This window comes from Polypterus senegalus, chromosome 10 (genome assembly GCF_016835505.1).
Source record: "Polypterus senegalus isolate Bchr_013 chromosome 10, ASM1683550v1, whole genome shotgun sequence".
In the NCBI taxonomy this organism is placed as follows: Eukaryota; Metazoa; Chordata; class Cladistia; order Polypteriformes; family Polypteridae; genus Polypterus; species Polypterus senegalus.
The window spans coordinates 56,544,792-56,567,066 of NC_053163.1; the positions used below are offsets into that span (position 1 = coordinate 56,544,792).

Genomic DNA, 22,275 nt, shown 5'->3' on the forward strand with positions numbered 1-22,275 from the left:
GACGTATAACGCTGCTCGCATTGTGAAGGGTGGGGCAGCTGCTGTCATGTTGCTCTTTGATCATTTTAAAGCCTGTACAGCCGCTGTCCTTTTTGCCACTTCATGTCTCTGCTGCTCGCGTTGTGATCGCTTCTCCTTGATCATAAATATACACCTGACCAAATTGTGTTTTCTTTGAAATTAAACTTGTCGTTGCTTTAACTGTTGCGGGACCACAGATTCTCATAGCGTAGGGTCCATTATTGTGTAACTCTACGTTTTGCGCATTGAATGATGTGAATGCGAAAAGACTTTGTTTTCTGCTTTTTGCCTTTTGTTTCTGACCTCACTTTGTCCTGCTATTTTTTCAATTATACCTGGTCCTGATGATTATATCCTTTTGTTTGCGCTAATGCGATCTTTTAGTCGTCAACGTTTCACTTATAACATATTGTCCTTTACGCTTTATATGCACTGAGACCTCTGTATCTGTGGGCTGCGTGCCTTTACACAACTGATTTTTTTTTTTTTGCTGGCTGTGCTCTGATATTGCTTGTAAGTAGGGTGTATCTTACAAGAATCTCATGTTCTATATCCCCGTGAGACGCTCCGTTGCAATTCTCTTTCGTCTATAGATATCTACTGTATATCTTTATGTATATATATATCTGTTATATAACATATAACATATTTCATTCTAAATGGCATGAGTTTTGCTGGTCACTAAACACCATAGTTTAACAACTTTTTCTATAAAGTTAAATCTCTAGATTTCACAGTAAATTTAGTTTTTTTGTGAATTGCTGGCTTATCTTTATTAGTAAGGTTTTTCAAAACAAAAAACAAGGTTACATGTATTCTGTGATGCTGATCATCTAAAAATTTAATTTGCTTCCACATCCTAAAAACATATAGCTAATCTGATTGGTGATAATGTGTGCATGTACATGGTGAGTGTACCCTGCTATGGACTGGCATCTCATTCCTTTCTTCATTTATGCATTGAATCAATTGCTTTAGAAATAGGCATTGGCATCACATGAACATAGGGTGGTATAAAGGTACACAAGAGTGATGGATTATACAGTAATAGGTATTACATGTGTGCACTTCAGTGTTTGTGTAAGTCTTTTCTTGGATGAGTATCTATGTTTTGAAACGGCTGATTGATTACACAGACAACTATTATCTATTTTAGATCAAAACTTTTTAGTTTGTTTTATCCCATGTATTGAATGATTAATCTCAGCAGTTCAAGGATTGAACAGTGATTCATAGTGTTTCTATTTACTTGCATAACCTTTTACCGAGTAACCCTTATTTGCATGCCCAGCCCTGTTTGTCAAGTTTCACAACATGCCATTTTGGCATCAGATGTCTATGTACAGAGTTGAAATTAAATCTGTCACTTTCATAACCTTGTTCAACTCAAGACAAACTCCTAAGATTTTTAAGTAATGTCTGAAAACACATACAATCAAGATCAGACATCACAATATATACAGTATTTTATTTTGTCATTTGATTGTCACTTTTGACATGCAGTAAGCAAGGAAGTATACCTTATTATGGAAAATATATATTTTTTTGTTCTTTAGCCTGAACTGCCTGTTGCAGTTGGCTCAAGACTATTGGAGTATGCAGAAGTTAATTTGTGTAATATCTGGAACTATTTTGTAGGTCTTAAAAGTGTTACATTAAAAAAAAGAAAAAAATCTAATGGTGCAGCAACATACCTGTGATATAGACACATGTGTCTTCAGCATGGATTTTAAAGGATAAGATTGGTATTTTTCAAGTTGAATTTATTTCTTTGTCATGGTATGTAATAATTTGCCACATTAAACAGTGATCTAAAGAACATTGCATCCATACATGATAGAAAAGCCTCAAATATGTCGGTTTTCCAAACCAAACATAATCGAGTATTCATCCGCATCTTGAGGTTACATGGATACTGCAGAGGAAAGGAAAACAAAACTTTGTTGTGAGTTTCAGCCATTTTAAAAAGAGGCTGGCAGTTAGCTTTGTGTCTTTGCCCACTTCTTTATCCATCTTATTCTGTGGTTCCCTTGCTCTCCCTGCTCTATAGATAGCTAGACAATAATTATGGGGAAAACACACCTATGATCACCAGTAATCTTTCACAGTAGAGAAGACACTGCCTGCTCTTGCTGGATTGATCAATTATGCACATGCTTCAGTGTGAGAGAATATTGAACTCATGTAACAGGCAATGATGGAACAGAACAGAAATTACAGGCATTCATTCTGTGCCTGAATGTGAGAAAGCCAGTATGGCATATCTGTACATACTTCACTTCTTCAAGCCTTGCATATATCCATACATAAATGCATCCATCTTCCTAACTCACTTATCCACAGCGGGGTTACAGTCCAGCTGGAGCATATCCCAGCAAGTATCTGATGCAAGGCAGGAACAATACTTGGAAAGGATGCCAGTCCATCACTGAGTGAACACAGACAAGAAACACAAATTCACACTATAGGGCAAGTTTTATCAATGCCAATTTACCCAAGTTTATTCAGGATGAAATTTTAGTAAGTTTAATTCACACATTTTAACATAGGCAGAATGGACTGTCATCCTTGTGTGCATAGAGTACATAATGATTGGCATAAGGGTCAAAAACATTGTGCTTATTTCTTTTATTACTATATTGTCAGGAAGAGCAACTCAACGTGCGTTTAAAAAATCGATAATGGGCCTGTGGTGCTTCCGTCTGCGGTTTTGTACACTTTTCTGTGTTTTTTTTTTGGCAGGTGTAACACAAAACACAGTAAAAGTGGCTTGCATCTTTAAAAAACAAAAAGTAAGATTTTACGAGAAAATGCTTTGCAATTAGTTCATTTCAGATTCATTATTATGTGTACAAAGTACAATGAAACTCCTATTGGCACTTTTCACTGTGCCATGCACCATGTATCTCACTTCGTGGTCTATGTAAAATAAATGCACAGATTGTAATTGGTGGGGGCAGGCGGATTAGTGTTACATTATGCTAACGCTATAGCCACACATGAGCAAGCAAGTAACAAATCCGTACCTTGAGAAAATTTGACTAAAAATGTGTGATAGTGCCTCATAAATGCAGAAGACCTGTTTTCTTAAATCAAAACCTTTGCTACTTAAAAGTGGACGTGTTTGATAAGTTTTAAGGTTTTTTAATAGGATTTCAGGTTCCATAGAGTTGCATTTTTTAAACTTAATAAAAGTTGCTTCACTTTAAAACACAATTTTATGTGGTGAATTAATATATCATGATTGTGAAAAAAACAAGTTTGACGTGAAAAATGCTAAACTTATCCTTTAATGCCAGAACCAAAAAATATGTTCCAAAGACCCACTTAAGAAAAGATCTGAAAATGTGTGTTTGACCTAGTCCAGGCTGTTTGATCAGTTTAACAATTTTTGGCTGTTCACTATTTAAACTTTGTTTTTATATAATTTTTATCAAATAATATTGTTCAGTTATGAAATATTACCAGGCGAATTAAAATGTGGTATCACATTAATAAAGTAAATTGGACTATTTAGGAATGAGCTTGTCTTAAAAGTCATTACTCTGTGTTCAGAAGAAAATAGATGATGTTGCTTTGGATGTTTTAAACAAGCAACTTAAGTTAAATTCTTACCAATAGTGCTTGTCTATAGCAATTCCCATCCAATGCTAAAAAAATACTATATTGGCTTTTGGAGTTTAAGTACTTAGAACATGCCAAAGGTCAGAAAAAACAAGCAGATAAGTAAAAATAGGTTTTTGAAAAGTAGACACAATTTTTGAAGGATGAAAGAAGTTGTGCTTCTAGCCAACTTGCCCGGACCTGGCTTTAAAACAATGATCAGGCCAGTATATTCACTGAGTAGAGAAACATTCAAAATTTTTATAGAACTTGTAATGTATGGAAAATTATTTGTGCCAAAATGAAATGCAGTCCAGCATATTAACTATATTGAAATGGAACACATATGCACCTGAGGCATTTTAAGTTTGTCAACATATTATCGTGTCAGAATTAAAAATGTATCAACAAAGTGATCAATTGCTTTTTACTGTGGGAAATACAAAATCATATTGCATTTGAATTCATGTCCAAAGTTGCGTGCCATAACTAAAGTAACATAAACGGAATGTATTTTGCTTAGCGACAGCTCTGTGTTTATTGCATCTCAATTCGTGACCAGACTTTAATCGTTCCAAATTTAAATGTAATCAAATGACCAAGTAATGTCAATATGTGGGGTAAGGGGCATCAACAGTTAGCGGGGGAAGATGTTCCACTAATAAACACTTCTGTGTTCTGACGGCAAGCATAATATTCGTCATTGTGAAGTGATTAAAGACAAGGCAAAAAGTATATTTTAGGTCTTGCTGAAAAACCCATTCCTCAGTCTGGTAATGGTAAATGTGACATTGCAAACAGTGGAACAGATTCACATTCTACTCTCTTAAAAATAAAGGTGCCTGAGTGATTCTTCAGAGCAGTGCTATAGGGGAACAAAGTTCCCAAAAGACTCATCCACGTGAAGTTTCCAGAAAGAACCTTTTTTTCTGTCTGTAACAAGAGTGAATAATAATGAATAGAAGGTAACAGATTTGTGAAATACCAATGGCTTGTGATTTTAAAAGGACTCTTGCTGCATAGGTCTAGTAACACAGAATAAGTCCAGTATTCTGCGGTGGGTTGGCACCCTGCCCAGGATTGGTTCCTGCCTTGTGCCCTGTGTTGGCTGGGATTGGCTCCGGCAGACCCCTGTGTCCCTATTCGGATTCAGCGGGTTAGAAAATGGATGGATGGATGGAAGTCCAGTATTTCTTAATCTGTTAGTGTCCTGCAGCCTACCATACTTGAAAGATTTCTGTTTTGTCCCCATATTAGAACCTTTTCAAAAAACAAAATCCAACTTCAAATGCAAAGAACTTGAGTCTTGTGAAATACAGCAAATACACGTAAAATAAACGATGGAGTCTTATCCGTACTCTACTGGCCATACTCTGCTTTTAGATAACTAAAACGGATTGTGATTTAAAAAGTACCACATTACGGTTAAGAGCTCCCCGTTGAAGAAGTCGATAGCGGTTTTGGAGCGTTTATTACGTTTTCAGGCAAGTGACTATATATGGTTATTGCTGATTTTGCTTTCCTGAGTGCTGCTTTCGCATTTCTTTACAAGAGCACCACACAGTGTGACAATACTTTTCCGTGACGATGCACCTCTCGTACTGCTCAATTATGTTGAAATACGCAATCCTTTAAACCAAGGTGTCCTGGTTTTATCAGTTTCTCCCCGTGTTTCACAGGACACGTTATTCAAAAAGTTACTACTGTTTTCACCTCCGTTGTTTGTATTGTAATAAATGTAGTGAATATCTCAAGCTTACTGTGAATGCGGCCGTGACTTTCTTTGTGAGATTTGTTTGCAAATGTATGCTGACCCTCCACTGGTTCCAGTTCATTGTCTGAATAGCGAATTGAAGCCTAGTTTCCCGGATTGTGTCTGTTCTCCGAGTCGCGGAAATGATGTGATTTTATGATTCTGATGCCGTAGACCGCACATTTTTGGACTGTGACATATTAAAAAACTTTTTTTTTATTAAACTAAAACTTTTTTTCATTTTACACTTCTATTCTACCCCGATGTCGGTTCCAAGTTTTTACAGTTGTCCAATAGCTAATTACCGGAAATAACTTGGCTACAGCTTTATTTTGGAGTCTGGTACCTGGTGACACCGCTTATGTTTCCAAACCAGAGGGGGAACTTTGTTTACTAAAGCGAGTGGAGTTTACCAAAGGCGCCAGTGGTATTTTAACTTGCTCGTTTATTTTATATCAAAATAAAGGGGTTGTGGGCCAGGGAAGATTGTAGGACAGTAAGTATAAAGTTCATTGTGTTATTTTTATGATTGAGTTTAGTAATATAATATGGCTAAGCGGAGGTATAGGGGGAGGGTTAAAAGATGATAAAAGTTAGGAAGGCGTCCACTTTAATGTGAAATCCACCGTTGTGGTACAGCAAGGTTGCGCACTGACTTTACCCGTGACTCAGGGATGAGTTTAGGTTGTTGCATCATTTCCTTAAGACGTAAAAGCGTCATTCACAGACGGGCGGAGACTGACCAGACCACCACGTTAGTGGCAAAGTCAAAAAAGCAGCGATCAGGAGAGTGCAGGGAGTTAACACGAGAGTTCTTCAGACGAGCTGCCGGAGAATTCAGGTAGGATCTCTTTGTATTTCTGTTCAGATTATGTGTCAGAAATTAAACGTTTAATATTGAAGGAATTCTTATTTTTTTGAAGAACTTTATTACTGCTCACGTGTTCAAAGATACTTGTATGAACAGAACATTTGGAATGGCAAATGTAAAATATTTCAGTTTAATGTTACTGTAAAGTTGTGTAGGAAGAAGCTCAACTTTAAAGAGGCTTGATTTCAAATGCTTAAAATTCTGTAATACATACATAAATGTTACACACAGACAGGGCTTTTTCAGTGAAAGCAAAAATGTCAACTAAAACTATTTATAATAGTAGCTTGAACTAAGTGTATTTTATATGTGTATTTTTGTTATTTAATATAGTAATACGTGTTTTTAAAAATCCGTACTTCGAGTAGTGTGGATGATTAATGTCTGTGGTGTCATCCCATGATCACTGGCATTGGTTAGTTTTTAGTCACATGCAATAATTTTTGTGTTATAAATATCAGCACACTGATATACAGTGTATGGCAAATATTTTTTTCGCAGTCCTTTTAAACAGTAAGATCATTGAGTTGAACTTTGACTGCATATTTCTCATTTGCGCGTGTGTGAAAATGTGTACCACAAATGTACACAACTGGTATGCTCATATTTATATATAAACTGTATACAGTATATGTATGTGTGTGCAATTTCATATACATAATGTTGTATGATAAATGACTGTTGTAATTTTATATATAAGTTCAGTAAACTTGAGTTTCTTTTTTTTTTTTTTTACTATAATTATGTACATTTTAAGCATGTAGTTGTCATTCATTTTGAAGCTTATCTATTGTAGTTGTGTTCATTTTGAAATTTCATTGTTTTTCTATGTAAAGCACCATATAATTTTATACTTTACTTGGTTGATTGGTGCTATATAAAATAAAGACTGAGTGATATATTTATGTACTCACATTTAAAAAACTCTAAACATTTTGCAGTTTTATTGTATTTGTTTATTGAAGGCTGATGGCTTGCTGTTGGTATGGTATATTATTTGTGGTATTACCTTTGTTCTTTAATGCTATTTTTCTTCACCATTATACTGAAATACAATCATACAAGTATTTCTCATTTTAAGACCGATAAAGTTGTAGATGATTTAGGATTTCAGTTTATTTTGTAAAATTTTCAGTAAAATAAGCACAAACCAAAGGAAAATAGATAATTTAAAAAAAAAAAATTATTAATTTTATTACAATCAATACATAGCAATCAAGTTTTTACAAAAAAAAAAAAAATTATGTTAAGAACAGATCGATCCCCACCCCTGGAAAATAGATAATTTTTGATAATGCATCTGCAGAGAGAAATGTATGACAGGATGTTTGCAACATTCAGATAATTCTGATTAAAAGAAAATTGCGTAATTACCTGTGTCAAATAATTCTGATTAAAAGAAAATTTCATAATTACCTGTGTCAAGTTGTACCTCACCTTTCTAATATATTCCTTCTCCATAAACAATACTTTTTTATTTAATTTGAGTAACATCAGCCTTGACCAGAACTTCGTGTTTGTCTGCTGACACTTTTGATTTTTAAATAATGGTAACTGAGAATTTACATTTTAAGTGACTGGCTATGTTTGTAGTTTTTTACTCCTTGAAATCAATCTCGTTTTAATATTTTGTACTGTAATTAGAATGGATTTACACTATTTTTGTAAAAAATGGTTTCAGTCAATGATGCAACAGCTGTATACATTTATTTTTTTATAATGTCACATAAGAAACAAAGTGTACTTTGTGCATGTGAATAAATGCATATAAATGTGATATATACAGCTTATGTTATTTTTCCCATTGAGCCTCCCATTCCTCAGAATTTTAGCACTGTACTAACAGTTTAATTAGTTGTATGTGAATTTATTAAGGAGGTAGTATCATGAAACTTTACAACTTAAACAGGATCTTGTTTTTTTGTGTTAAATCATTTTGGTCATTTATACTCCTGTCTGATGTAATATTAGATTTCACTTTGATTTTTTTTCTATATTCAGTGTCTGAACTGACAGATATAAAGTAGACACTATCTGCTTCTGAAAGATTCATGTCAAAATTTCTAATCAGAATAAGTCCTTGATTTGTTTTTGGAAGCAGTAGGAGCAAAGATGGCATTTTGTTTTGTTTGTGGGAATCCCCACTATTTTAATAAATTAAAGTTCTTGATTTATGAATTGTTTGCTTATGTTATGGCCTTGGGTATGTGTTAAAAAAATGGCAATTGTATGAGAAGGTTACTATTTTGCATTGTGGGAGAAAGTGGAATTTTCATCCTTAAACTCTTTAGCACATATTTTGGAAATGAAAATTACTGCATTTCTATTCCTTCTTGCAAAACTTAAGATAAGCTGACTAGTGAGTAAAGTAAAGTTCTGGGAAATGTGGATAGGTGTGTATGTTGTTAAACAAAAGATTGGTAGTTTATGTAAAATTGTACTTATCCAGTTTTCTCATAATTAACCAATTCTGACTGAATGCTTGACCAGACTTAATGAGCTGATAACCAGAGTAATTTATATGCACCATGTTTGTACCTTATGTGCTTTCAGACGTTGTGACCTCTTAAAAAGGAAATACTAAGTGAAGAGTAGGAAAACAATTACCAGTACACACAACAAGTTTTGTGGTGAGTATGTTAAAGTGATCAAGTATTTAGTCATTCAAACATCTCTGTCAATATTAAATGATATGCATTTGGTATTCATAGGAATTTAGACACAATCAGTGATATGAGAAATACAATTTGGTTTATGACATTATAATACTCTTGTTTGTTTTTTTAAAATCTATTTTGCTTACCATATTTTTATTTTTGGTAGAGTCTAACGGTCAGTACAGTATTTTGTCGTGTGCACCTCTAATTTTCTGGTTTTAAAGTTAAGGTCAAGTCTTGTGAATATAAGGGGTGTATGCAGCATTAGCAAACCCTGTTTAACTTAATTTAAGAGGTTTGATGAAATGATACGGGCATTGCCACCTTTAGATTGCCTTATTTCTAACCAACCAATTTATTATAATCTAGCTGAACTACGTAAGTTGAAATGTTTCAAATATGTGTTAGGTGGGTTGGTGACATGAAACCAAAAAATAATTTGAACTTTTGCTAAAACTGAAGTTGTGAATTTTCCCTTTAATTTCAGTGCATTTGATTTTTATTATAAAATCATTTTTCAAACTAAAAGATTATATTACATTTAACGCTTTTATCAGTTACTGTTTTTTTACCTCATCAAAACATAAAGAGAAACAAGACAGAGATTTTCCTGTGGGGAAAAAACAGTTTACCTTACCTTGTAATATGCATAGATTTAATGTTTTTTTCTGTAACCTCTTTAAAAGGTAACTCTTCAAGTATGTGTATAAATGTTGGTTATGTTGTTTACAACTTGATTTCTCAGTTGTGTTTGGTTTCAGTCAGTGTACAGCTGCGTAGATAGAAATATTTATACACTTGAAGGGGCACTTAGTTTAGGGACGTCTGTTCCCTGTTTCTTATCTCCTACCATACTTACACAAGAACCTTGTCTTTTGTCAGCAGAAATAGGAAATGTATGTAAGATATCAGATTCATTTGTGTTCTCTCTGAGCATTACGGAAGCTCATGCTTAAGTTGGTGCCAATGTTTTGGTGAGATATACTTGTTGGTCTACTGGCAGATTATGTAATTATAATGTATGGTAGCTTGTTAATCCATCCATCCATTATCCATCCCGCTATATCCTAACTACATCCCAGCCAACACAGGGCACAAGGCAGGAAACAAAACCTGGGCAGGGTGCCAGCCCACTGCAGGGCACACACACACACACACACACACACCAAGCACACACTAGGGACAATTTAGGATCGCCAATGCACCTAACCCACCGTACCACCCTAGCTTTTAATTGATATTTTTTATTATTAGAATTAGAATTAGAATTAGAACAATCTAGACGAGAACAGGCCATTCAGCCCAACAAAGCTCGCCAGTCCTATCCACTTGCTTCCTCCAAGAAAACATCAAGTCGAGTTTTGAAAGTCCCTAACGTCTTACTGTCTACCACACTACTTGGTAACTTATTCCAAGTGTCTATCGTTCTTTGTGTAAAGAAAAACTTCCTAATGTTTGTGCGAAATTTACCCTTAACAAGTTTCCAACTGTGTCCCCGTGTTCTTGATGAGCTCATTTTAAAATACAAGTCTCGATCCACTGTACTAATTCCCTTCATAATTTTAAACACTTCAATCATGTCACCTCTTAATCTTCTTTTGCTTAAACTGTAAAGGCTCAGCTCTTTTAATCTTTCCTCATAATTCAACCCCTGTAGACCTGGAATCAGCCTAGTCGCTCTTCTCTGGACCTTTTCTAGTGCTGCTATGTCCTTTTTGTAGCCTGGAGACCAAAACTGCACACAGTACTCAAGATGAGGCCTCACCAGTGCATTATAAAGGTTGAGCATAACCTCCTTGGACTTGTACTCCACAGATCGTGCTATATAACCTAACATTCTGTTAGCCTTCTTAATGGCTTCTGAACACTGTTTGGAAGTTGATAGCTTGGAGTCCACTATGACTCCTAAATCCTTCTCATAAGGTGTACTCTCGATTTTTCGACCGCCCATTGTGTATTCAAACCTAATATTTTTACTTCCTATGTGTAATACTTTACATTTACTGACATTAAATTTCATCTGCCACAAATCTGCCCAAGCCTGTATGCTATCCAAGTCCTTCTGTAATGATATAACGGATTCCAAATTATCTGCTAATCCACCTATCTTGGTATCATCTGCAAACTTAACCAGCTTGTTACTTATATTCCTATCTAAATCATTTATATATATTAAAAATAGCAGCGGCCCTAGCACTGACCCCTGTGGAACACCACTCTTAACATCGCCAGTTCTGATGAGGTTCCTCGCACCATCACCCTCTGCTTCCTGTGTCTGAGCCAATTCTGCACCCATCTAAAAACATCACCCTGAATTCCCACTTCTTTTAACTTGATGCCCAACCTCTCATGTGGCACCTTATCAAATGCTTTCTGAAAGTCCAGATAAATAATATCATAAGCTCCACTTTGATCGTATCCTTTTGTTGCCTCCTCATAGAATTCCAACATGTTAGTAAAACACGACCTCCCCTTCTGAACCCATGCTGACTGTTCAGAATAACTCCTGTCCTTGTCATGTGTTGCTCAATCTTATCCTTAATAATTCCTTCCATTAATTTTCCTGTGATGCTTGTTAAGCTTACTGGCCTATAGTTGCTTGGATCTGCCCTGTCACCCTTTTTATATAATGGGATGATATTTGCCATTTTCCAGTCCTTTGGAATCTCTCCAGTGCACAGTGACTTCCTAAAAATATGTGTCAAGGGTTTATATATGTACTCACTAGCCTCCTTAAGAACACGAGGATAAATATTATCTGGGCCTGGTGATTTGTTTGATTTCATCTTATTTAATCTGAGCAGCACTTCTCCCTCTACAATTTCCAAATCCCTCAGTACCTCCTTAGTAGTTGTGTTTACCTCTGGCAGGTTATCCACTTGCTCACTTGTAAACACCTCAGAAAAATGTAAGTTTAGGGCATCTGCTATTTCATTGTCTGTATCTTTTAATTCCCTTTACTATTCCTGATGAACTTGACCTCCTCCTTAACTGTTCTTTTACTACTAAAATACTGAAAGAATCTCTTGGGGTCTTCTTTCGCCTTATCTGCTATATTCCTCTCCAACTGTCTTTTAGCCTCTCTGATATCCTTCTTAATGGTTGCCCTCATTTTCTCATACGCCTACGGTTCTCTTTGCAGTCATTAGTCTTATATGCCTTATACAGCAGTTTTTCCTTTGCAACTTCTTTTTAAATCTTTATTAATCCATCGTGGAGATTTTTTAGTTTCCTATTACTTCCAAATTTAGGTATGTATCTGTCCTGCATTACATGTAAAACATTTTAAACCTGTTCCACTGCTCCTCGACTGTCTCCACATTTAAAAGCTTATCCCAGTCTATCCTACTTAGACTTTGTCGCATCTGCTCAAAATTAGCCCTACTAAAGTTCAACTTAACAATTTTAGTCTTTGCATCTGTACTCTTACAAAATACTGAGAATTGTATTACATTATGGTCACTTGACCCTAGTGGTTCAATCACCTCTACACCCTCAATTCTATCCTGATTATTACAGAATACTAAATCCAGATAGGCTTCACCCCTTGTTGGTGCTTTAACATGCTGTGTTAAAAACAGTCGCGATTACTTCTAAAACTCCTGCTCTTGTGCTCCTCCATCTGTAAGGTTATCCCAGTTAATATTTGGATAATTAAAGTCCCCATGACTATAATATCCCCTGTAAACTTGCCTTTTGATATTACTAAAAGATGTGTGTTGAAATTACTGTCTGAATTGGGTGGTCTATAACACACTCCTAAAATGAGACCTTTTTCCCTAATATTTTCCAGGCGAAGCCACATGTCCTCACTAAGATGGGGCTCATCATCCAACTGAAGATGACTTACATTTAATTCCTGTTTGGCATAAACAGCAACCCCACCTCCTTTTCTGTTCTGTCTATCCTTCCTAAAAAATGTGTATCCCTCTATGTTACACTCATCCCCATCTTTGTTATTTAGCCAGGTTTCCGTTATTGCTATAATATCATAATTGTGCTCTGCTACATACAACTCCAACTCACTTACCTTATTTTTGATACTTCTAGCATTAAGGCAAGCTATTTTTAATGTGTTAATCCTTCTATCTTTACGTGTTTGCTTAAAATTTACATTACTATGCATTTTTATTTCTACACCATTGTTTGTTCTTCCATGTATAGATCTAAATCTGGCCTGTCCTAAACTCCCTGCCCCCCCATTCCCTAGTTTAAACAATCCTCGACTAGCCTACACATACGCCTCCCCAATACATTGGTGCCCCTCCGGTTCAGATGTAACCCGTCACGGCGGAACAGGTCCCATCTGTTCCAAAAGGAGTCCCAATGCCCCATAAACCTATACCCTTCTACCCTGCACCAAGATTTGAGCCACGCGTTAAGCCTTCTAATCTCCTCAATCTTACCTGGACTGGCGCGTGGCACAGGCAGAACTTCGGAGAAGACTACCTTGTCAGTTCTGCTCCTCAGCTTGGTACCTAACTCTTTGAATTTGGATCGCAGAACTGACAGACTACCCTTATGTATGTCATTTGTTCCAACGTGGACAATGACAACTGGATCCACCCGCTCTGGCCAAGAGCCTATCCACCCTTCCAGGAGGTCTCCCACCTGTGCTCCCGGAAGGCAACACACCGTCTGAGACTCTCTCTCTCTGGAGCACACCTGCGCTTCAATCCCCTAATGATTGAGTCCCCAACTATCACTACCTCTCTCTTTTGGGAACTGGTTTTGAGGTGGCCCGTTGGGGCTCCTCAACCCTGCCTACCACCTCAGAATTATCAGAGTCACCGTCCAGCTCCGCCAGGACATGATAACGGTTAGACACTTCTAATTCTGGGGTTGATGCCCCCGGACAGTGTGCACCCTTTACCTTACGCCTTGCGACCGTGACCCACCTATTCCTACCTGTCTGGTCTGGAATCTCCTCCGCGCCACCTTAGGGGTGCACACTATCTCTAAAGGACACCTGGGCCAAGTCCGCCAATTCTCTATTACAACGCAGGTCAGCCAACTCCTCCTCCAGTTCAGCGACCCTGAGCTCGAGGTGCTGGATCAGCTGGCATCTCTTGCAGATGTAGCCCTCATAGACAACTGGCTCTTCCAAACCATCATCTAAAAGTCCAACATCCAACAGGACTTGCATTGCACTGGCCTCATTATTAAAATTTGATTTGGGATTACTAAGCTGCCTTAACTATATATTTTTTTTTTCTTTCTTAAAATTAAATTTCTTCTTAACTTAAATGGTAACACTAAGATCTGCTACAGATATTTTACACCTTTTCCCCTTAAGCTCCTGTACTGTTCTCCCTCTCAGCTGCCTGCTGTTTGCCTTTTTATGAGGTTAACTTTACTTTTCTCTGTCTCTTCTAGCTTTGCGCTCTTCTTACTTATAAGCTCTTCACTCGCACTGTTTGTATTCCCCCGTATTAATGAACCAATACGCTGTCGCCCACTTAACTGTTCTGCCTCTGGACGCTAAGGACTGTTTAATCTAAAATAAACAAATAAATAAAACTTTACTACCTTATTTGGTCCTACTGCTCCTTGTGCCTGAACGGTGTCTTAACGCAGGCCGCTTACCTGCGCACTACTGAGTTTCCACCTTTTACTGCTTTGAAGTCAGCCGCGGCCTTTTTTTCTTTTCCTTTAAACTAAGGAATCGCTGTTACGACGACGCGGTTATTTATTTACAAATGCCGATATCAGTTACTGCTGCTTTCTACCCTGCCGCCTCGATGCTAATTCAAATACAGATAACAAGAAAAAGAACAAGTACAAATAACTTTTCCAAGCGCACTTCCAAACACCCAGCTACTTTTGCTCTTGTGCGGCGAAAAAAGCAAAAAACCCTTCTAAAGGGAAAAAGCTTTAAAATTCCCACACGGTTCCTTAGAGGCAACCAAAACCCAAGTTTTTAAGAGCAAAATGTATTTTTTTAATGTAAATCTCACACCACAGAACAAACCAACACTCTCAACAGACTCTAGCGTTTGCAAAGCACACGTCAGCACAAAGCACACGTGACTCTCAGCTCCACGAGCACACGTGACTGAGTTGGCTTAGGTGTGTTCAGTGTAAAGGTGACATAATACAACATTATTTTTTGTTCTTTCTTTTTTTTTTTTTGTTTTGTTTTGTTAAAGAACACCTTATATACAACTCTAGACCTACAGCCTCCCACTGCTTGGTCATTTCAACAACAGCAACAACATTTATTTATATAGCACATTTTCATACAAATAATGTAGCTCAAAGTGCTTTACATGATGAAGAAAGAGAAAAAAGACAAAGTAAGAATTAAAATCAGAGAACACTAATTAGCATAGAATAAAAGTAAGGTCCGATGGCCAGGGAGGACAGAAAAACAAAAAACTCCAGACGGCTGGAGAAAAAATAAAATCTGCAGGGGTTCCAGGCCATGAGACCGCCCAGCCCCCTCTAGGCATTCTACCTAACATAAATGATCAGTTCTCATTGTATTAAGGATTCTCATGGAAGGACTTGATGATGATGGTCATGTGAACTTCTGGCCTTTAATCCATTAATGTAGGGACATCATGGTGCTTTGATTAGGTGGTGGTGGCAGGTTGCCACCACAGAAAACCAGAAAAAGAACAGAAGAGAGAGTAGGGGTTAGTATGGATTTTGGAGCCACCATGTATAGTAATAATTAACTGAATATACAGAGCATCAGGATTAAATTAAAATTATGTTGTTATGAGAAAGCAATATTAAAGTAATGTGTTTTTAGCAGTTTTTTTTTAAAAGTGCACCACCGTATCAGCTTGGCGAATTCCTGTTGGCAAGCTATTCCAGATTTTAGGTGCATAACAGCAGAAGCCCGCCTCACCACTTCTTTTAAGTTTAGCTGTTGGAATTCTAAGCAGGCACTCATTTGAAGATCTAAGGTTATGATTTGGAATATAAGATGTTAGACACTCAGATATATAAGATGGAGCGAGCTTTGTAAACCATAAGCAGTATTTTACAGTCAATTCTGAATGACACAGGTAACCAGTGTAGTGATATCAAAACTGGAGAAATGTGCTCGGATTTTGTTTTCCTAGTTAGGATTCTAGCAGCTGCATTCTGCACTAGTTGCAGTCGATTTATGTCTTTTTTGGGTAGTCCTGAAAGGAGTGCGTTACAGTAATCTAGTCGACTGAAAACAAAAGCGTGAACTGATTTCACAGCATCTTTCAATGATATTAGAGTTCTAACTTTTGTTATATTTCTTAAGTGAAAAAATACTGTCCTAGTGATCTGATTAATATGAGATTTAAAATTCAGGTCACAGTCAACAGTTACCACTAAATTCTTTACCTCCATCTTAAATTTTAATCCTAATGCATCAAGTTTATTTCTAATAACCTCATTATATCCATTATTGCCAATCACTAAAATTTCTGTTTTTTCTTTATTTAGCTTGAGAAAATTACTACTCATCCACTCAAACACAAGTAAGACATTGTGTTAGTGAAACAACAGAGTCGGGGGTCATCAGGTGCTATTGATAAATACAGTTGCATATCATCGGCATAGCTGTGGTAGTTCACATTATGCCCCAAGATAATCTGACCTAACGGAAGCATGTAGATCAAAAAGAGCAGCGGACCCAGGATAGAGCCTTTGAGGAGAATATCATGTGTCTTTGAAGTATAATTACCACAACTAACAAAGAATTTTCTACCTGCCAGGTCGGATTCAAACCAATTTAAGACACTGCCAGAGAGGCCCACTGACTAAGGTGATTTCTAAGAATATTGTGATCAATGGTATCAAATGCGGCACTCAGATATAAGAGGATGAGAACAGATAAATGGCCTCTGTCTGCATTTACCTGCAAGTCATTTACTACTTTAACAAGTGCAGTTTCTGTACTGTGATTTGTTCTGAAACCTGACTGAAACTGATCAAGAATAGCATGTTTATTGAGGTGGTCATTTAGCTGCATAATGACTGTCTTCTCTAGAATTTTACTTAAAGGCAGGTTAGAAATAGGTCTAAAATTTTCAAAAGCAGAGTAGTCGAGATTATTTTTCCTGAGTAGGGGTTTAACTATAGCAGTCTTAAGACAGTCCAGGAAGAACCCCCATATCGAATGACAAGTTTGCCATGTCAAGAATACTATCAATTAGCATGCCCAATAATACTTTGAAAAAACTTGTTGGTATTGGGTCAAGGACGCAGGTGGAGTGTCTCAGTTGAGAAATTATTTTATATAAATCAGGTAAATCTATCTTGGTGAAAGAATTTAATTTGTTTATAACAGAGTACTGGGGCTTAAGAGGATGCGCAGTGTTGGGGAGATGTACTATATTATTTCTAATATTAATTTTGTGATTGAAAAATACAGCAATAACCTCAGAAGTTTCACTGGAAGTATTCTGGAGGCATTCCATTGAGTGACCTGGGTTTAGCAGCCTATCAATCGTAGAGAAAAAGACTCTGGAATTACTAGCATTGTTATTTATAATTCTAGAGAAATAGAATAGTGCCTCTCAAGACGGACTGTGTTATTTTATTCTGTTATTTTAACCTTCAATATCTCATAGTGGATAGTTAGTTTAGTTTTTCTCCATTTACGCTCAGCTCTACGGTATGTTCTATTTAAATCGGACACTCTTTGGGTCTTCCACGGTATAACAATGCTAGAAGATTTTTTAACTGTCTTTTTAGGTGCGACTATGTCAGCAGCAGCTCTCACTTTAGTATTAAATTTTTCCACCTTACTATTTACATTATCCTCACTACTGTAGTTAGCACTACAAACGGACTGCTTGGTTAGAATGTTTGTAAATTTTGAAGCTGCTGATGAATCAAAGAAGCGTTTTTTAACAATATGCTTCTTGTGAATGTTTCCTGTCATTATTTCTATATGAAATAGTAAAAGAAAATGGTCTGATAGACCAATATCAATGATCTGCTTCACATCAACTTTCAGTCCTTTAGTAATTACTAAGTCTAACGTATGACCTGCTTTATGTGTAGGCTGATTAATGAGCTTTTTCAAATCAAAAACGTCCAGGAGGAGCAGAGTTCATGCCTAATCTTACTGAATCAATGGTTTAAAAAAAAGACCAAACACAGATTTATATTAAAAAAATGAAATTGGCAAACATAATGATTACTAAGAAGACAAGGCAGTTTAAGATGCACTGCAAAAATAGAATGGATAGTTTATTTTCTCCAAATAAATGTTATTAAATTATATATTCCTTTTTATTAATGGAAATATTACATTTTGGATGTTATTTCTCATAATAACATAATAAGTATAAAATATGATACATTATTTAGAAAAAAAGCATAATTTTAAAAAGTCAACTTGCAAAAAGTAAAGTTAGGATAGAAAATGTATTTCAAAAAGTGTAGAAATGAGATACCTCCAAGTGTTTTTATATCATCAACATTTCACTACGTTAACATTTCAGACAGAGCATAACACAAAACAACGCTAATTAAAATGTGCTTTTGTAAATGACATTTTTTTGGCTATAATTAAACGTATCATACAGAAATTGATGTTAATATTTTGGCAGACTCATGGAATTTATGGCTATAAGTAAGGCATTTAATATACTGTGGATATAATTACAAAATCACAGTTTTTTTAAGAGTGTTCCTATCACCTCAGTTAAGTAATGGCAACAAGACATTGATAAGGATAACAAGGTAATTATTGAATTTGACTCTCTTTGTACAGGTTGTATGCTAAAGTCCATTAACATTAAAAATGTCAGCAAAGGGCTAATGCTGAATGTGATAACAAATACATGTCATATCAAGCCTTATCTGACGTACTAAGATAGCTTTTTTCTTCTTACCATAAGGTTATAATAAGTTAGGTACATAATCAGGGTCTTTATGATAAAACAAATTGTAATAATAAAAAAAAAACAGTCTAGGCTTGTCTAGAGCAGAGTTCATTTTCTGATGACAGCAATGATTACAAAACACTGGTTTTCTGAACTGACTTAACCTCATCTGCCAAGAAGTTTATTGTCGTTCACCTCTTATTTTTGTCTTGTCTAACAAATTGCACAGACCATGGAGTATGTTATGAACAAACAGTGATAATTATCTTTTTTCTTTGTAAATGTACATATCCTGAATATATTTCTTGCAGTTCATGCTTCTTGCACCATTACATGTTATGTATAACTATGTTATAGTAATTAAAGAGACAGACTAGCCCCAGAAATAGTAAAATATATAGATATGTCATTTTTGAATTAGTTTTTATTATTATTATTATTATTGGTGCATCCAAACCAATACATTTAATTTAATGTGTGCAATTGTGTTTTGTGTTTGTTCAGGGGTTACCAGTATGTTCGTGAAGCAAAAGCCTTAAAACTTGCTGAACATATGCCCACTCTGAAATAGACAATCTCCTTGTTGATTCAAGTCTTGACAATTTTTGTATATTAAATAAAATATATTTTCCATTTTTGTTCTACTGTATCATCACCTCTCTCCTACACAAGGTATTGGACTTTAGGAACAAAAGGCTGTCGGTTAAGTTCTCTTTAAACTCATTACATCAAAAGTCCCTAAATCTGTTAGTGTAATACTTAAATAACTGACAAAACAATTGTTATTCCCCAAAGTGAATTAACCCTTTATTATTGTGTTTTTATTTTTTTTTTTTGTTTTTTTTTAACATGAAGAATTGCAGTTTTGCAGTTGATGCTCCTGCTTTAATAATGGTGTGTTTTGTTTTTATTATTATTTATTTATTTATATATATATTTTTTTTTTTGATAGGGGAAGCTGAATCAGTCAGGGCAGGTGTTGTGTACAGCATTAGATTTTCAATCACCACATAGGCCATTGTTTGAGCAGGCATCGTTTGACACTACCAGGACTAATAGATTTCTGTTTCTAATCTGTATCTCTCTGGAAAATGGGAATGATGTAGCTATTTCTATCTTTCTTTCTTGCATGTATGTAACAGAAAACAAAGAAAGATCAAGAAAAGACATTCAACTACGTGAACAGAACTTGTAAGTGTTTTTGTAAATTCTTTTAAATCTGTCCAAAGTAACTGTATTGTTCTTAAATAAAATCAATCAAAATTATCAACAAGGAGTGGTTATGAATAACCCCTTTTTTGTATCTCGAATGAATAAACAATAGTACACTACCTATTACAATTCTTTTGTTAACATTTAAAAGTAGATTTTAATTCACTGTTTTCTTTCATATAAAGAGGCCGAAAATTTTAAAAAGGCGTCCTCAAAATGTCAAGTTGTATTCTTTTTACTTTATTTCTTTTTACTTCCAGCATCAGTCAAAAATGACTAGATGACCCTGTGATATCTAATCAGATCCCAATTCCCCCTCACCTTTTATACCTGACTAGACAGGGTCAACTGGCTCCACCAGTTTATACCTTATGTTATCAGAGGTGATGACTTTGTTAAAGACTGTATTTAGTACTGTGTAAAAATATTGGGCTATTCAAAAAGCTGATTTTTTTAAGGCTGGTTTTTCTGGACATTAAGTGTTTGTTTGCTTCTTAAGACAACTGCTATGTATGTATATATATGTGTGTGTGTGTATATATATATATATATATATATATATGTGTGTGTGTATATATATATATATATATATATATATATATATATATATATATATATATATATATATATATATACTGCTCAAAAGAATTAAAGGAACACTTTTTAATCAGAGTATAGCATAAAGTCAATGAAACTTATGGGATATTAATCTGGTCAGTTAAGTAGCAGAGGGGGTTGTTAATCAGTTTCAGCTGCTGTGGTGTTAATGAAATTAACAACAGATGCACTAGAGGGGCAACAATGAGATGACCCCCAAAACAGGAATGGTTTAACAGGTGGAGGCCACTGACATTTTCCCTCCTCATCTTTTCTGACTGTTTCTTCACTAGTTTTGCATTTGGCTACCGTCAGTGTCACTACTGGTAGCATGAGGCAATACCTGGACCCTACAGAGGTTGCACAGGTAGTCCAACTTCTCCAGGATGGCACATCAATACGTGTCATTGCCAGAAGGTTTGCTGTGTCTCCCTGCACAGTCTCAAGGGCATGGAGGAGATTCTAGGAGACAAGCAGTTACTCTAGGAGAGCTGGAGAGGGCCATAGAAGGTCCATAACCCATCAGCAGGACCAGTATCTGCTCCTTTGGGCAAGGAGGAACAGGATGAGCACTGCCAGAGCCCTACAAAATGACCTCCAGCAGGCCACTGGTGTGAATGCACTGACCAAACAACCAGAAAGACTTCATGAGGGTGACCCAAGGGCCCCATGTCCTCTAATGGGCCCTGAGCTCACTGCCCAGCAGCATGCAGCTCGATTGGCATTCGCCATAGAATACCAGAATTGGCAGATGCACCACTGGTGCCCTGTGCTTTTTACAGATGAGAGCAGGTTCACCCTGAGCATGTGACAGAAGTGAAAGGGTCTGGAGAAGCCATGGAGAACATTATGCTGCCTGTAACATCATTCAGCATGAGCAGTTTGGTGGTGGGTTAATGATTGTCTGGAGGCATATCCATGGAGGGTCACACAGACCGCTACAGGCTTGACAAAGGCACCTTGGCTGCCATTAGGTATCAGGATGAAATCCTTGGACCCATTGTCAGACCCTGTGCTGGTACAGTGGCTCCTGGTGCACGACAATTCCTGGCCTCATGTGGTGAGAGTATGCAGGCAGTTCCTGGAGGATGAAGGAATTGATACCATTGACTGGCCACCACACTTTCCTGACCTAAATCCAAAAGAACACCTCTGGGACATTATGTTTTGGTCCATCCAATGCCACCAGGTTGCACCTCAGACTGTCCAGGAGCTCAGTGATGCCCTGGTCCAGATCTGGGAGGAGATCCCCACAACACCATCTGTCATCTCATTAGAAGCATGCACCGATGTTGTCAGGCATGTATACAAGAACACAGGGGCCATACAAAGTGCTGCATACAATTTTGAGTTGCTGCAATTAAATTTTGGCAAAATGGACTAGCCTGCCACATAATTTTTTCACTCTGATTTTTGGGGCGTCTTTGAATTCAGGGCTCTGTAGTTTGATCATTTTCATTTCCATCAAACGATGTGGCATCCTTTCGTTCCTAACACATTACCCAGTCTATATCAGTATAGATATCCAGGAGGTTTTCTTTTTCCTATTGAGATCTGATGTGTTTTCAAAGTGTTCCTTTAATTTTTTTCAGTTTATATATATATATATATATATATATATATATATATATATATATATATATATATATATATATATATATATATATATAATTAGTTTGTTATTTGTCTACAAGGGGAAATTATAACTATAGACTAAATACTAATACTGATACAGTT

At 36.2% G+C, this 22,275-nt stretch overlaps 1 protein-coding gene across 7 annotated transcripts in view; it reads left to right on the forward strand.

Annotated features, from left to right (window-relative positions):
- The window catches only part of LOC120537126 (long-chain-fatty-acid--CoA ligase 4-like), a 91,857-nt gene that overhangs the window by 24,188 nt on the left and 45,394 nt on the right, over positions 1-22,275 (forward strand). For 3 of the 7 annotated variants that reach the window (XM_039765804.1, XM_039765805.1, XM_039765809.1), the window contains exons 1-3: positions 5,878-6,218; positions 8,802-8,878; positions 19,872-19,920. The gene's annotated coding sequence lies outside the window, so the exon portion shown is untranslated. Of the gene's footprint in view, positions 1-5,877; positions 6,219-8,801; positions 8,879-19,871; positions 19,921-22,275 lie in introns of those variants that run through there. The other 4 variants (XM_039765806.1, XM_039765808.1, XM_039765807.1 and 1 more) reach the window with 2 other exon arrangements.